Source organism: Bubalus bubalis, chromosome 4 (genome assembly GCF_019923935.1).
Source record: "Bubalus bubalis isolate 160015118507 breed Murrah chromosome 4, NDDB_SH_1, whole genome shotgun sequence".
NCBI lineage: Eukaryota > Metazoa > Chordata > Mammalia > Artiodactyla > Bovidae > Bubalus > Bubalus bubalis.
Window position 1 is genome coordinate 19,397,366 of NC_059160.1, and position 15,202 is coordinate 19,412,567.

General features: G+C 41.6%; 1 protein-coding gene across 9 annotated transcripts in view; it reads left to right on the forward strand.

The window, feature by feature from the left end:
* The window catches only part of LOC102391695 (C-type lectin domain family 2 member D11), a 62,522-nt gene that overhangs the window by 24,089 nt on the left and 23,231 nt on the right, over positions 1-15,202 (forward strand). The gene's annotated exons all lie outside the window — the stretch shown is intronic.

A 15,202-nucleotide genomic window follows, 5' to 3' on the forward strand; every position in this document is an offset into this window, starting at 1 on the left:
ATTCAATATCAGAGTAATCCAAGTCTATGCCCCAACCAGTAACGCTGAAGAAGCTGAAGTTTAACGGTTCTATGAAGACCTACAAGACCTTTTAGAACACCCCCCCCCAAAAAAAACACAAAAAACATACATAGCCTCCCTCATTATGAATAATACCCACCAGAATGGCACATTTTTCATGAAGGATGAACCTACACTGATACATTACAATCACACGGACTCCACAGTTTAGGGTTCATTCTTGGTGTTGTGCATTCTATGGGTTTGGGCAAAATATATCAATGTACCAATATAGGCATAATAACATTTCCACTGTGGTAAAAATCCTTTTGGCTTTTGTCAGTTTGATCTTCTTCCATTCCACAACCCCATAATCATCAGTTTTTTTATTGTCTTCTGGAGTCAAACAGCATTTTCAGATTGATTTCTTTCATTTAGTAATATGCATTTCAGTATTCTTCAGTATACTTCCAGAGCCCCATGAACAGTATGAAAAGGCAAAAAGATAGGACACTGAAAAATGAACTCCTTAGGTCAGTAGGTGCCCAATATGCTACTGGAGATCAGTGGAGAAATAACACCAAAAAGAATGAAGGGATGGAGCCAAAGCAAAAACAACACCCAGTTGTGGATGTGACTGGTGAAAGAAGCAAGGTCCGATGATGTAAAGAGCAATAGTGCATAGGAACCTGGAATGTTAGGTCCATGAATCAAGGCAAATTGTAAGGGGTCAAACAGGAGATGACAAGAGTGAACGTCAACACTCTAGGAATCAGTGAACTAAAATGGAATGGAATGGGTGAACTTAACTCAGATGAACATTATATCTACTACTGTGGGCAGGAATCCCTTAGAAGAAACGGAGTAGCCAACATAGTCAACAAAAGAGTTTGAAATGCAGTACTTGGATGCAATTTCAAAAATGACAGAATGATCTCTGTTCGTTTCCAAGGCAAGCCATTCAATATCACAGTAATCCAAGTCTATGCCCTGACCAGTAAGGCTGAAGAAGCTGAAGTTGAATGGTTCTATAAAGACTTACAAGACCTTTTAGAACTAACACCCAAAAAAGATGTCCTTTTCATTATAGGGGACTGGAATACAAAAGCAAGAAGTCAAGAAACACCTGGAGTAACATGCAAATTTGGCCTTGGAGTATAGAATGAAGCAAAGCAAAGGCTGATAGAGTTTTGTCAAAAGAACACACTGGTCATAGCAAACACCCTCTTCCAAGAACACAAGAGAAGACTCTACACATGGACATCATCAGATGGTCAACACCAAAATCAGATTGATTATATTCTTTGCAGCCAAAGATGGAGGAGCTCTATACAGTCAGCAAAAACAAGACCGGGAGCTGACGGTGGCTCAGATCATGAGCTCCTTATTGCCAAATTCAGACTGAAATTGGAGAAAGTGGGGAAATTCATTAGACCATTCAGGTATGACCTAAATCAAATCCCTTATGATTATACAGTGGAAGTGAGAAACAGATTTAAGGGACTAGATCTGATAGACAGAGTGCCTGATGAACTATGGACAGGTGTTTGTGGCATTGTACAGGAGACAGGGATCAAGACCATCCCCAAGAAAAAGAAATGCAAAAAGGCAAAATGGCTGGCTGAGGAAGCCTTACAAATAGCTGTGGAAAGAAGAGAAGCAGAAAAAAGGAGAAAAGAAAAGATACAAGCATCTGGATGCAGAGTTCCAAAGAATACCAAGGAGAGATAAGAAAGTCTTCCTCAGCGATCAATGCAAAGAAATAGAGAAAAACCATAGAATGGGGAAGACTATAAATCTCTACAAGAAAATTAGAGATACCAAGGGAACACTTCATGCAAAGATGGGCTCAATAAAGGACAGAAGTGGTATGGACCTAACAGAAGCAGAAGTACTAAGAAGAGGTGGCAACAATACACAGAAGAACTGTACAAAAAAGATCTTCACGACCCAGATAATCATGATGGTGGGACCACTCACCTAGAGCCAGACATCCTGGAATGTGAAGTCAAGTTGGCCTTAGGAAGCATCACTATGAACAAAGCTAATGGATGTGATGGAATTCCAGTTAAGTGTAAGTAAGTGTTAGTTGCTCAGTCATGCCCGACTCTTTGTGACCCCATTGACTGCAGCCGACCAGGATCCTCTGTCCATGAGATTTTCCAGGCAAGGATACTGGATTGGGTTGCCATTTCCTTCTCCAGGGGATCTTCCCAACCCAGGAATTGAACCCGGGTCTCCTGAACTGCAGGCAAATTCTTTACCTACTGAACTACAAGGGAATTCCAGTTGAGCTCTTTCAAATCCTAAAAGATGATGCTGTCCAAGTGCTGTGCTCAATATGCCAGCAAATTTGGAAAACTTAGCAGTGGCCACAGGACTGGAAAAGGTCAGTTTTCATTCCAATCCCAAAGAAAGGCAATGCCAAAGAACGCTCAAACTACTGCACTCATCTCACACACAAGTAAAGTAATGCTCAAAATTCTTCAAGCCAGGCTTCAGCAATATGTGAACCGTGAACTTCCCGATGTTCAAGCTGGTTTAGAAAAGGCAGAGGAAGCAGAGATCAAACTGCCAACATCCTCTGGATCATTGAAAAAGCAAGAGAGTTCCAGAAAAACGTCTATTTCTGCTTTATTGACTATGCCAAAGCCTTTGACTGTGTGGATCACAATAAACTGTGGAAAATTCTTAAAGAGATGGGAATACAAGAGCACCTGACCAGCTTCTTGAGAAACCTGTATGCAGGTCAGGAAGCAACAGTTAGAACTGGACATGGAACAACAGACTGGTTCCAAATAGGAAAAGGAGTACATCAAAGCTATATATTGTCACCCTGCTTATTTGCCTTATATGCAGAGTACATTATGAGAAACACTGGGATGGAAGAAGCACAAGCTGGAATCAAGATTGCTGGGAGAAATATCAATGACCTCAGATATGCAGATGACACCATCCTTATGGCAGAAAGTGAAGAAGCACTAAAGCGCCTCTTGATGAAAGTGAAAGAGTAGAATGAAAAAGTTGGCTTAAAGCTCAACATTCAGAAAACAGATCATGGCATCCAGTCCCATCACTTCATGGCAAATAGATGGGGAAACAGTGGCTGACTTTAGTTTTGGGGGCTCCAAAATCACTGCAGATGGTGATTGCGGCCATGAAATTAAAAGATGTTTTTTCCTTGAAAGGAAAGTTATGACCAACCTAGACAGCACATTAAAAGCAGAAACATTACTTTGTCAACAAAGGTCCATCTAATCAAGGCTATGGTTTTCCCAGTAATCATGTATGGATGTGAGGGGTGGACTATAAAGAAAGCTGAGTGCTGAAGAATTGATGCTTTTGAACTGTGGTTTTGGAGAAGACTCCTGAGAGTCCCTTGGACTGCAAGGAGATCCAACCAATCCATCCTAAAGGAAATCAGTCCTGGGTGTTCACTGGAAGGACTGATGTTGAAGCTGAAACTCCAATATTTTGGCCATCTGATGCAAAGAGCTGACTCGTTTTAAATCCCCTGATGTTGGGAAAGATTGAAGGCAGGAGGAGAAGGGGATGACAGAGGACAAGATGGTTAGATGGCATCACTGACTCAATGGACATGAGTCTGAGTAAACTCTGGGAGTTGGTGATGGACAGGGAGGCCTGGCTTGTTGCATTTCATGGGGTTGCAAAGAGTTGGACATGACTGAGTGACTGAACTGTACTGGAGTGAGCACCAAAGAATTTGAACTGTGGTGTTGGAGAAGACTCTTGAGAGTCATCTCTTGAGAGTCTCCTTGGACTGCAAGGAGATCCAACCAGTCCATCCTAAAGGAGATCAGTCCTGGGTGTTCTTTAGAAGGACTGATGTTGAAGCTGAGACTCCACTACTTTGGCCACCTGATCCAAAGATCGGACTCATTTGAAAAGATCATGATGCTGGGAAAGTTTGAGTGGTGGAGGAGGAGGAGGTTGGATTGCATTGCAGACTCAATGGACATGAGTTTGGGTGAACTCTGGGAGTTGGTGATGGACAGGAAGGCCTGGCATGCTGCAGTTCATGGAATTGCAAAAAGTCAGATATGACTGAGCAACTGAACTGAACTGAATATGCATTTAAGTTTCTCCATGTCTTTTCATAGATTGATAGCTCATTTTTAAATACCTCTGAATAATAATTTTTTGTCTGAATGTTCCACCATTTATCCATTCATCCACTGAAAGATGTCTTGTCTGCTTCCAAATTTGTGTAATTATGAATAAAGTTGCTAAAAACATACTTATGCAGGTTTTTACGTGGACCGAATTTTCCAGATTCTTTGGAAATACCAAGGAGTGCAGTTGCTAAATCATAAGGTGCCAGTATATTTAGTTGTATAAGAAACCACCAAATTCTTTCCAAAGGGATGGTATCATTTTGCCTTTCCCAGGGTATGAGAGTTGCTTGTTGCCTCATATCCTCTAAGCATTTGCTTTTGTCAGTGTTCCAGATTCTGATCATAATGGGTATGCAGTCATACCTCATCATTATTCATTACTCTAATTGCATCTCCCTGATGGTATACAGTTAGAACTGGACATGGAACAACAGACTGGTTCCAAATAGGAAAAAGAGTATGTCAAGCCTGTATATTGTCACCCTGTTTATTTAACTTATATGCAGAGTACATCATGAGAACGCTGTGCTGGAAGAAGCACAAGCTGGAATCAAGATTGCCCTGAGAAATAGCAATAACCTCAGATATGCAGATGACACCACCCTTATGGCAGAAAGTGAAGAGGAACTAAAAAGCCTCTTGATGAAAGTGAAAGAGGAGAGTGCAAAAGTTGGCTTGAAGCTCAACATTCAGAAAACTAAGATCATGGCATCTGGTCCCATCACTTCATGGCATATAGATGGGGAAACATTGAAAACACTGTCAGACTTTATTTTTCTGGTCTCCAAAATCACTGCAGATGGTGATTGCAGCCATGAAATTAAAAGACACTTACTCCTTGGAAGGAAAGTTATGACCAACCTAGATAGCATATTGAAAAGCAGAAATATTACCCTGCCAACAGAAGTCCGTCTAGTCAAGGCCATGGTTTTTCCAGTGGTCATGTATGGATGTGAGAGTTGGACTGTGAAGAAAGCTGAGAGCCAAAGAATTGATGCTTTTGAACTGTGGTGTTGGAGAAGACTCTTAAGAGTCCTTTGGATTGCAAGGAGGTCCAACCAGTCTATCCTAAAGGATATCAGTCCTTGGTGTTCATTGGAAGGAATGATGCTGAAGCTGAAACTCCAATACTTTGGCCACCTCATGTGAAGAGTTGACTCATTGGAAAAGACCCTGATCCTGGGAGAGATTGGGGGCGGGAGGAGAAGGGGACGACAGAGGATGAGATGGCTGGATAGCATCAACGACTCGATGGACATGAGTTTGAGTGAACTCCAGGAGTTGGTGATGGACAGGGAGGCCTGGCGTGCTGTGATTCATGGAGTCGCAAAGAGTCGGACACGGCTGAGCAACTGAACTGAACTGATGGTATATGGTATGGAGCATTTTTTTTTTAATGTGCTTATTTGCCGTCTGTATATCTTTTTTGATGATGTATCTGTTAAGTTTAAGAGCCTTTTGTATATATAAATTTTGTATAGCAGTTATTTAGTGGGCATGTCTTTTTCAAATATTTTCTCCCAGTCTGGTTTGCTTCTAATTCTCTTACATAGTGTTTTTTCTAGAGTAAAAGTTTTTAATTTTCATGAAGTCCAGCTTATTAATTATTTCTTTAATGGATTGCATCTTTGATGTTGTAGCTAAAAATATATCATCATACCCAAGGGCATGTAGGTTTTCTCTTATGGTATCTTCCAGTTTTATAATTTTGCATTTTACTTTTAGGTTCATGATCAATTTTGAGTTATTTTTCATAAAGTGTATTTGATCAGTGTCTAGATAATTTCTGTGTATGTATATGTTCAATTGTTCAAATATCATTTGTTGAAAAGGCTACTTTTCCTCCTTTCTATTGCCTTTGCCCTTTTGTCCAAGTTCAGTTGACTACATTTATGAGGGTCTATTTCTGGTCTCTCTTTTCTGTCCCATTAATCTTTTTGTCTTATTTTGTCACACTATCTTGATTACTGTAGTTAGATAACTAGTCTTGACATTGAATAGTCTGTTCTCAATTTTTTTCTCCTTCAATATTGGGTTGGCTATTATAGGTCTTTTGCCATATAAACTTTAGAATTATTTTGTCAAAATACATAAAATGACTTTCTGTACTTTTTATTGTGGTTATATTGAATCTATAGATCATATTGGGAAGAGCTGACATCTTGACAATGTCAAGTTGTTGAGTTTTCCTATCTGTAAACATGGAGTATCTCTGGATTTGTTTAGTTCTTCGATTCTGTTCGTCCAAATGTTGTGCTTTTCCTCATATAGAACTTGTACATGTATTTTTAGATTTTTACCTAAGCATTTCATTTTTAGGGTGCTGATATAAAGGGCATTTTGTTTTCAATTCCACATTTTTTTTTTGTTAATTGTTAATGTAATGAAAAGCAACTGACTTTGGTTTATTCTCCTCCCACCCTGGACAAAGGCTAATTAATATCATGCGACTCAAAGCCCCAGCCCTCTAGTTACTTGGCCTCACTGGTTGTTCTTTCTGGTATGACTATCCTCACAGTAGCATAAGCTATTGTTGACTGAAAAATATGCACAAGTGAAGAGTTGAGAATTATGTTTTGACAGAATTATTGAGGACTATAGCCCATGGTTGGCAGCCTCTGAGGGACTGTTTCAAAAGGGTAAGGGAGGATCCCAGAATATATAAGTGTTAGATGTTCAGTTGTCTGACTCTTTGTGACCCCATGAACTGTTGCCCACTAGGCCCCTCTTTCCATGAAATTTTCCTGGCAAGAATACTGGAGTGGGTTAGCCATTCCCTTTTCCAGGGGATCTTATGGATCCAAGGATCGAACCTGGTCTCCTGAATTGAAGGCAGATTCTTTACCGTCTAAGTCACCAGAGAAGCCAAGAATATACAAGAGTTTTTGCTGGGAAAAAAAAAAAGAATTTGAACATCAAAAGATTACCACTAACCATAAAAAAGGCATCTCAAATTAATAATAATTTTAGTGCTTTTCTATGAATGGGAAGATGAAAGAATCTGGACTCACTGGAATTAGTCCTTTGATAGGCATTTTAACTATCTAGGACCAGTGTCCTGTTTTTCTCCTTCTTGAATTCCTAACAGGAGGCACTGTTTTGGGCAGCTGTTGTGACTGATAGAGTTATGGCCACAGCTTCCTTTGTTTACTGAAATGGCAGGTGTCATTCGTTGTCTACTGTAACCAGGATGTTCCTGTTACTTGGGAAAATCCAAAGGTTTCGAGGTTGCCTCCAGGAACTGGGACAAAGGCCAGATCATGGGCAAGAGACATGAGTAGACATTTCCCAGAAGAGTCATAGTAAGCATTTCCCAGAAAAGACATGAACAGACATTTCCCAGAGGAGAATATCCAGAGAGCAAAGACCAAGAATAGATGCTTATGGCCATTAATCACTATAGAAGTAAAAATTAAAACGACATGATAAGTAGCTAAAATTTGCCAAAATTAAAAAAAAAAAAAAAGAATGACAATGCAAAATTCTGATGAGGATGCAGAGAAACTGCATTGCTCATGGAGTATAAAATATTACAGATACTCAGGGAAATGGTTTAACAATTTTTTAAAATTGTGATAAGAATAGTTAACAGGAGACCTCTTCTCTTAACAAATTTTTAAATACATAACATAGCATTTTTATCTATAGGTACAATGTACAGTTCAGTCACTCAGTCATGTCCAACTCTTTGCGACCCCATGAACCACAGCACGCCAGGCCTCCCTGTCCATCACTAACTCCCGGAGTCTACCCAAACTCATGTCCAGTGAGTCAGTGATGCCATCCAACCACCTCATCCTCTGTCGTCCCCTTCTCCTCCTGCCCTCAATCCTTCCCAACATCAGGGTCTTTTCCAATGAGTCAGCTCTTCATATCAGGTGGCCAAAATATAGGAGTTTCAGCTTCAACATCAGTCCTTCCAATGAACACCCAGGACTGATTTCCTTTAGCATGGACTGGTTGGATCTCCTTGCAGTCCAAGGAACTCTCAAGAGTCTTCTCCAACATCACAGTTCAAAAGCATCAGTTCTTCTGCAGTCAGCTTTCAGATATCTAAAACTTATTCATCTTACATAAATGAAATTTTATGTATGTTTATTAGCAACTCCAATTTTTCCTTCCCTCCAGTTTCTGGCAGCCACCATTCTGTCCTTGGCATCTGTGAGTCTGATTATTGTAGATACCTCAGGTAACTGGAATCATGTAGAGTTTGTCCTTCTGTGATTGGCTATAGAACTCCTGGGGATTCTCCAGGCAAGACTACTGGAGTGGGTTGCCATTTCTTACTCCAGGGGTTCTTTTTGATCCAGGGATCAAACTCATGTCTCTTGGGTCTCTGGAAGTGGTAGGCAGATTGTTTACCACTGCACCTCCTGGGAAGTCATCTGGCTTCCTTTACTTAACAACAATCTGGGATATCTGGTTCTCTTTAATTAACAACACTTGTTTGATGTTCAGACTACCTGCTGCTGCTGCTGCTAAGTCACTTCAGTTGTGTCCAATTCTGTGTGACCCCCATAGATGGCAGCCCACCAGGCTCCCTCATCCCTGGGATTCTCCAGGCAAGAACACTGGAGTGGGTTGCCATTTCCTTCTCCAGTGCATGAAAGTGAAAAGTGAAAATGAAGTCGCTCAGTCGTGTCTGACCCTCAGCGACCCCATGGGTTGCAGCCTACCAGGCTCCTCCGTCCATGGGATTTTCCAGGCAGGAGTACTGGCTGCTGCTGCTGCTGCTGCTGCTAAGTCGCTTCAGTTGTGTCCGACTCTGTGCGACCCCAGAGACGGCAGCCCACCAGGTTTCCCATCCCTGGGATTCTCCAGGCAAGAACACTGGAGTGGGTTGCCATTTCCTTCTCCAATGCATGAAAGTGGAAAGTGAAAGTGAAGTCGCTTAGTCGTGTCCAACTCCTAGCGATCCCATGGACTGCAACCTACCAGGCTCTTCCATCCATGGGATTTTCCAGGCAAGAGTACTGGAGTGGGGTGCAATTGCCTTCTCCGCAGATTACCTGCCCCTTGTTGTAAAATTTCCATTTAACCAGGCTCCTTCCCTCTCCTCAGAGCAGTTCTCTCAGGGCCACTTGAGATGTTGCCTCCAAGACTTGAAGTCCTAAAAATTCCCACCAAATAAAACGTAACTCTCAACTTTTAGGTTGTGAATATTTCTCTAAGGTGACAGCAGGAGGCTTCTTTCCTTGTCTTTTTAGCAAGCCTTATTATAACTGAATTTAATTGGGTACCCCTTACTTCCCTGGTGGCTTAGACAGTAAAGTGTCTGTCTACAATGTGGGAGACCTGGGTTCAATCCCTGGATTAGGAAGATCTCCTGGAGAAGGAAATGGCAACCCACTCCAGTATTCTTGCCTGGAGAATCCCATGGACGGAGGAGCCTGGTAGGCTACAGTCCATGGAGTTGCAAAGAGTCAGACACGACTGAGTGACTTCACTTTCACTTTCACTGCTCTACTCATTTCTGACCTGAGCCCAACTTTCTAATCTTGTGTAATCACACAACAGCCTGCCTAGCTTGTCGGTTCTTCCCATAGATCAAAGAAGTAGAAATGGAGAATAAGATGACCAGGTCTCTTCTGTAGCTTCCCCTTAAGTGACCTCCCAAACAAACCATGTGGCTAACCTGTGATCAAGATAAAGGAGCAAGTCTAGAGGAAGATCAGGAGGAGACAGGCCTGTACTCAGTGGAGGATGGTGATGACTTTGATCCACTTCCTCAATGATTAATTGAGGTTACTTCCCCCTTTTTCTTTAAGACTTTCATGGCTAGCAGCATCTTTGGAGGTGGTTCTAAGGGGACTGAATCCACAATCTTCCCAGATTGTTGGCATTCCGATTAAAGACAGGTTGTCCCTGTACCAATGTCCATGAGTTTGATTTTGTAAGCAATGAGCAGTCCCCCTCACTTCAGTTGGTAACTTGCTGAGAGCTCTTTTCTGCAAAGAACTCTTTCCTGTCAAAAGATGATTAAAAAAAAAAAAAAAAAAACTAGATTAGATAAAGCAAAAAAAAAAAAAAAAAAAAAAAACTCCTTTCAAACTTTCAAGCTCATAGGTAGTGCTAATGGTAAAGAACCTGCCTACCAATGCAGGATACATAAGAGACATGGGTTCAACCCCTGGGTCAGGAAGATCCCCTGAAGGAGAACATGGAAACCCACTCCAGAATTCTTGCCTGGAAAATCCCATGGACAGAAGATCCTGGCGGGCTATAGTCCATTGGGTTGCAAAGAGTCAGACATGGCTGAAGCCACTTAGCACATATGATCATATAGTCAGAACCTGCTATCTAATTTGCAAGTGCAAAATAAAAAGAGTGGAGTTCTTTGTTTAAAAAAATCATTAATAATTTCAAGATACTGATGGTTGGGCATTAAGCCAAGTATGAAACCCTTTTCAGCACAGAGAACTGTGCTCCTGAATGGTCTGTATGTCCACATAGCTGATGGTGCACACAGAATCATTTTTATGTCCAGCTGCAGTTCATCATTGTCTGTGAAATTTTAGTATTCTTGCTTCTTGAAGAGGATACTTTTCTCTGCTGAGCTACCTAACAAGAGTTGTTTGGCTTAGCATGAGGCAGGAAATAAATGGACTTTAGGCTTGTCATTTATAACTAGCCTTCTTTTAAAAAAAAAATTAAATTAATTACAATTAACTTACAATTACTAATTACTTTACAATATTGCAGTGGTTTTTTCCATACATTGACATGAATCAGCCATGGGTGTACAGTGTTCCCCATTCTGAACCCCCCTCCCACCTCCCTCTTCATCCCATCCCTCAGGGTCATCCCAGTGTACCAGCCCTGAGCACCCTGTCTCATGCATCAAACCTGGACTGGCGATCTGTTTTACGTATGATAACATACATGTTTCAATGCTGTTCTCTCAAATCATCTCACCCTCGCCTTCTCCGACAGAGTCCAAAAGACTGTTCTATACATCTGTGTCTCTTTTGCTGCTTCGCATATAGGGTCATCGTTACCATCTTTCTAAATTCCATATATATGCGTTAGTATACTGTATCCGTATTTTTATTTCTGACTTACTTCACTCTGTATAATAGGTTCCAGTTTCATCCATCTCATTAGAACTGATTCAAATGCATTCTTTTTAATGGCTGAGTAATATCCCATTGTGCATATGTACCATAGCTTTCTTATCCATTCATCTGCCGATGGCCATCTAGGTTGCTTCCATGTCCTGGCTATTGTAAACAGTGCTGCGATGAACTATGGGGTACATGTGTCTCTTTCAATTCTGGTTTCCTCAGTGTGTATGCCCAGCAGTGGGATTGCTGGGTCATATGGCAGTTCTATTTCCAGTTTTTTTTTAAGGAATCTCCACACTGTTCTCCATAGTGGCTGTACTAGTTTGCATTCCCACCAACAGTGTAAGAGGGTTCACTTTTCTCCACACCCTCGTCAGCATTTATTTTTTGTAGACTTTTGGATAGCAGCCATTCTGACCAGCGTGAAATGGTACCTCATAGTGGTTTTGATTTGCATTTCTCTGATAATGAGTGATGTTGAGCATCTTTTCATGTATTTGTTAGCCATCTGTATGTCTTCAGAGAAAAGTCTGTTTAGTTCTTTGGCCCATTTTTTGATTGGGTCATTTATTTTTCTGGAATTGAGCTGCAGGAGCTGCTTGTATATTTTTGAGATTAATTCTTTGTCAGTTCCTTCGTTTGCTATTATTTTCTCTCATTCTGAAGGCTGCCTTTTCACCTTCCTTATAGTTTCCTTCATTGTGCAAAAGCTTTTGTTTTTTTCATTGTGCAAAAGCTTTTTGTCTCATTTGTTTATTTTTGCTTTTATTTCCATTACTTTGGGAGGTGGGTCATAGAGGATCCTGCTGTGATTTATGTCAGAGAGTGTTTTGCCTATGTTTTCCTCTAGGAGTTTTATAGTTTTTGGCCTTACGTTTAGATCTTTAATCCATTTTGAGTTTATTTTTGTGTATGGTGTATAACTAGCCTTGTGTTCCAACTTGCTGAGACAGGAGACAAGTTGTCTCCAGACTAGATATTTATGATGAACTTTCTGTCTGCATTTGGAGATAATAATAGCCACAGGAAGAGGCTGAATAGCTAGGCTTTGTTTCTCATGTTCACTTTAAGATAACAATTATGGCAGAGATAAAGAAGGGCTAAACCTTGATTAAGTAAAAGATCAAGAGATCACATATTTACCATCCTTGAAGAAAGAAGAACCTCCCTGTGCAGAAAGGCTCCTTGAGGTTCAAAAAGGAGGAAGCACCATCCAGAAAATATGTGATGCCAAGCCCCTCCCCTCCCCAGGCTTCTGGGTGGGAATCCATCTTGGAAAAAAGTTGTGCATGCACATTGGGGAGGGGCCTTGGGTATGTCAGCTGTGCAAAAACAAGCAAGATAATTAACCAAATATAAACACAGACCCAGTAGAACTGTCCTGTGTAAATCATTTAACCACCTCTTTACCGAACTCCTCCTCATGAAGGGGGATGCCCACACCCTCTCTCTCTGGGTGCATATCTCTGCCTTGTTTCTGTCTTAAACTGTTTTTCTGAGGGTTTTCCACTTGTGCTGTGTCTCTAATTAAACTTTGTACCTGGTTTTACAGTTTTTGCCTCCTTGAGAAATGCATTTTTCAATGAGGGTAAGGGGAGTTTTGCTTTTGTCTTCTAACCCCTGGTTGACTATCAGCCAGGATTCCAGGTTTTCATCTAGGCTGTGCCGTGTGCTAAGTCGCTTCAGGTGTTTGCTATTCTTGCAACCCTATGTACTGTAGCCTGCCAAGCTCCTCTGTCTATGGGATTCTCCAGGCAAGAATACTGGAGTGGGTTGCCTTTCCCTCCTCCAAGGAATCTTCCTGACCTCAGGGATCGAATCTGTGTTTCTTATGTCTTCTGCATTGGCAGGCAGGGCTGCTGCTGCTGCTAAGTCGCTTCAGTCGTGCCCGACTCTGTGCGACCCCAGAGACAGCAGCTCACCAGGCTCCCCCGTCCCTGGGATTCTCCAGGCAAGAACACTGGAGTGGGTTGCCATTTCCTTCTCCAATGCATGAAAGTGGAAAGTGAAAGTGAAGTCGCTCAGTTGTGTCCGACTCTTCGTGACCCCATGGACTGCAGCCTACCAGGCTCTTCTGTCCATGGGATTTTCCAGGCAAGAGTACTGGAGTGGGGTGCCATTGCCTTCTCCAGGCAGGCAGGGCTACCTAGGTTCAATTACTGAGCAGGGAAGTAAGATCTCGCTTGTTTCAAGCCATCAGTTACTGCTGACTCTCTGAGATCAAGTGGGCTTTGCTCATTTCTCTAAATTCTTTTCATGATGCACTAGGGTGAAATATACCATTTATCCTACTCTTGAAGAAACTCTAGTGTTCAGAATATTTAAACCCAGGCACTGGTCAATCAGAAGAGTCTCTAGTCTGTGTTCTAACTTGAGCATTATAGCTTTATCTGAGCCCTGAAGAAAAAAGGTTGTAGGTATTCCCCAGACCAAACTTCACTGGGAAGATTTTAGATACTAAAGTTCGTAATATTTCCTTAAGCAGGCATGAATAATTGTAACTGAGCAGGACCCTATGGTGGCACAGTGGTAAAGAATCCACTTGCCAAAGCAGGAGACACAAGAGACCTGGGTTCGATCCCTGGGTTTGGATGATCCTCTGGAACAGGAAATGGCAACCCCCTCCGGTATTCTTACCTGGAAAATTCCTTGGACAAAGGAGCCTGGCAGGCTACAGTCCACGGGGTCGCAAAGAGTTGGACATGACTGAGCATGCGTGCGTGCACACATACACACACACACACACACACAGCACCCTATGGGGTCTTCCTGGGACAGACCCTCCCCTCATGTCCTCTGCCCACCTCTCCTTTACAGAAAAGGCATATTCTCCAAGCCTCCTTGAGTCACAAAAGCCTGGCTCAAGAATAAATGATTGAATAGATGTAAACATTTAGTGATAAAATAGCTGTTGGGTGAAAGGAACTGATAACAATTTAAAACAGTAATCAGCCATATGGTGGTCACAGAATCTTTACCTCCTCTCTGAATTTCTTAGGTAGTAACATCTGACCCAATATCCTGATTGGTTTCACAGATGCTTAACTCTCTACCAAATAGAAGAAGTTAACTGCTTGATGCCCATGAGTAGTAGCCCCCAGAGCTACTGGAGCTCTAGGATTGATAATGTTAACCCCTGTGATGCCACCCTGGTACCTCACCATCAGCCAATAAGAGAATTGAGAGGATCACACACCCTTACTCACCTCCCTTGCCTGGCCTTTAAAAATACTTTTCTGAAATGTATCAGAGAATTTGGGTTTTCTGAGCACTAACTGCCCTGGACTATTTGTCTGGTGACTGCAATAAATGCGGTACTTACGTTCATCACAACCTGAAGTCAGTAAATTGGGTTTACTGCATATGGATGAGCAGACCCAAGTATGGTTTGGTAACAGTATTAGTAATTGAATAATAAATATATTAACAGCTGAAGTTTTTTGGACACCTTTAACAAAATCATAATTTTCTTTCTCAGAACACTTCTGTCACCATATAGATCATGAGAGTGAAAGAACTTAATGTGCTGTAATAATTTGCATGCATGCTCTGTGGCTCAGTCATGTCAGACTCTTTGCGACCTCATGGACTGTAGCCCACCAGGGTGCCCTGTCCAGAGAGTTTTCCAGGTGAGAGTACTGGAATGGGTTGCCATTTCCTACTCCAAGTGATCTTCCCATCCCAGAGATGGATCACACATCTCCTGTGTCTCCTGTTTTGCCAGGCAGATTCTTTATCATTGAGCCACCTGGGAATCCTGTAATAATTTAAGTAATAATAAATTACCAGGAAGTCCCTGATGGTCCAATGGTTGGGACTCTGTACTGCCTTTACAGATGGCCTGAGTTCAATCTTTGAAGGAGGAACTAAGATCCTTCAAGCCACACAGCACTGCCAAAAATAAATTAATTAACCTTAGAAAGTTAATGAGTTGCAACAATTTAGTGATTTCAAACCTACACTAATTATTATTTTACAGTTCTGGAGGTCAGCAGTTCAAAA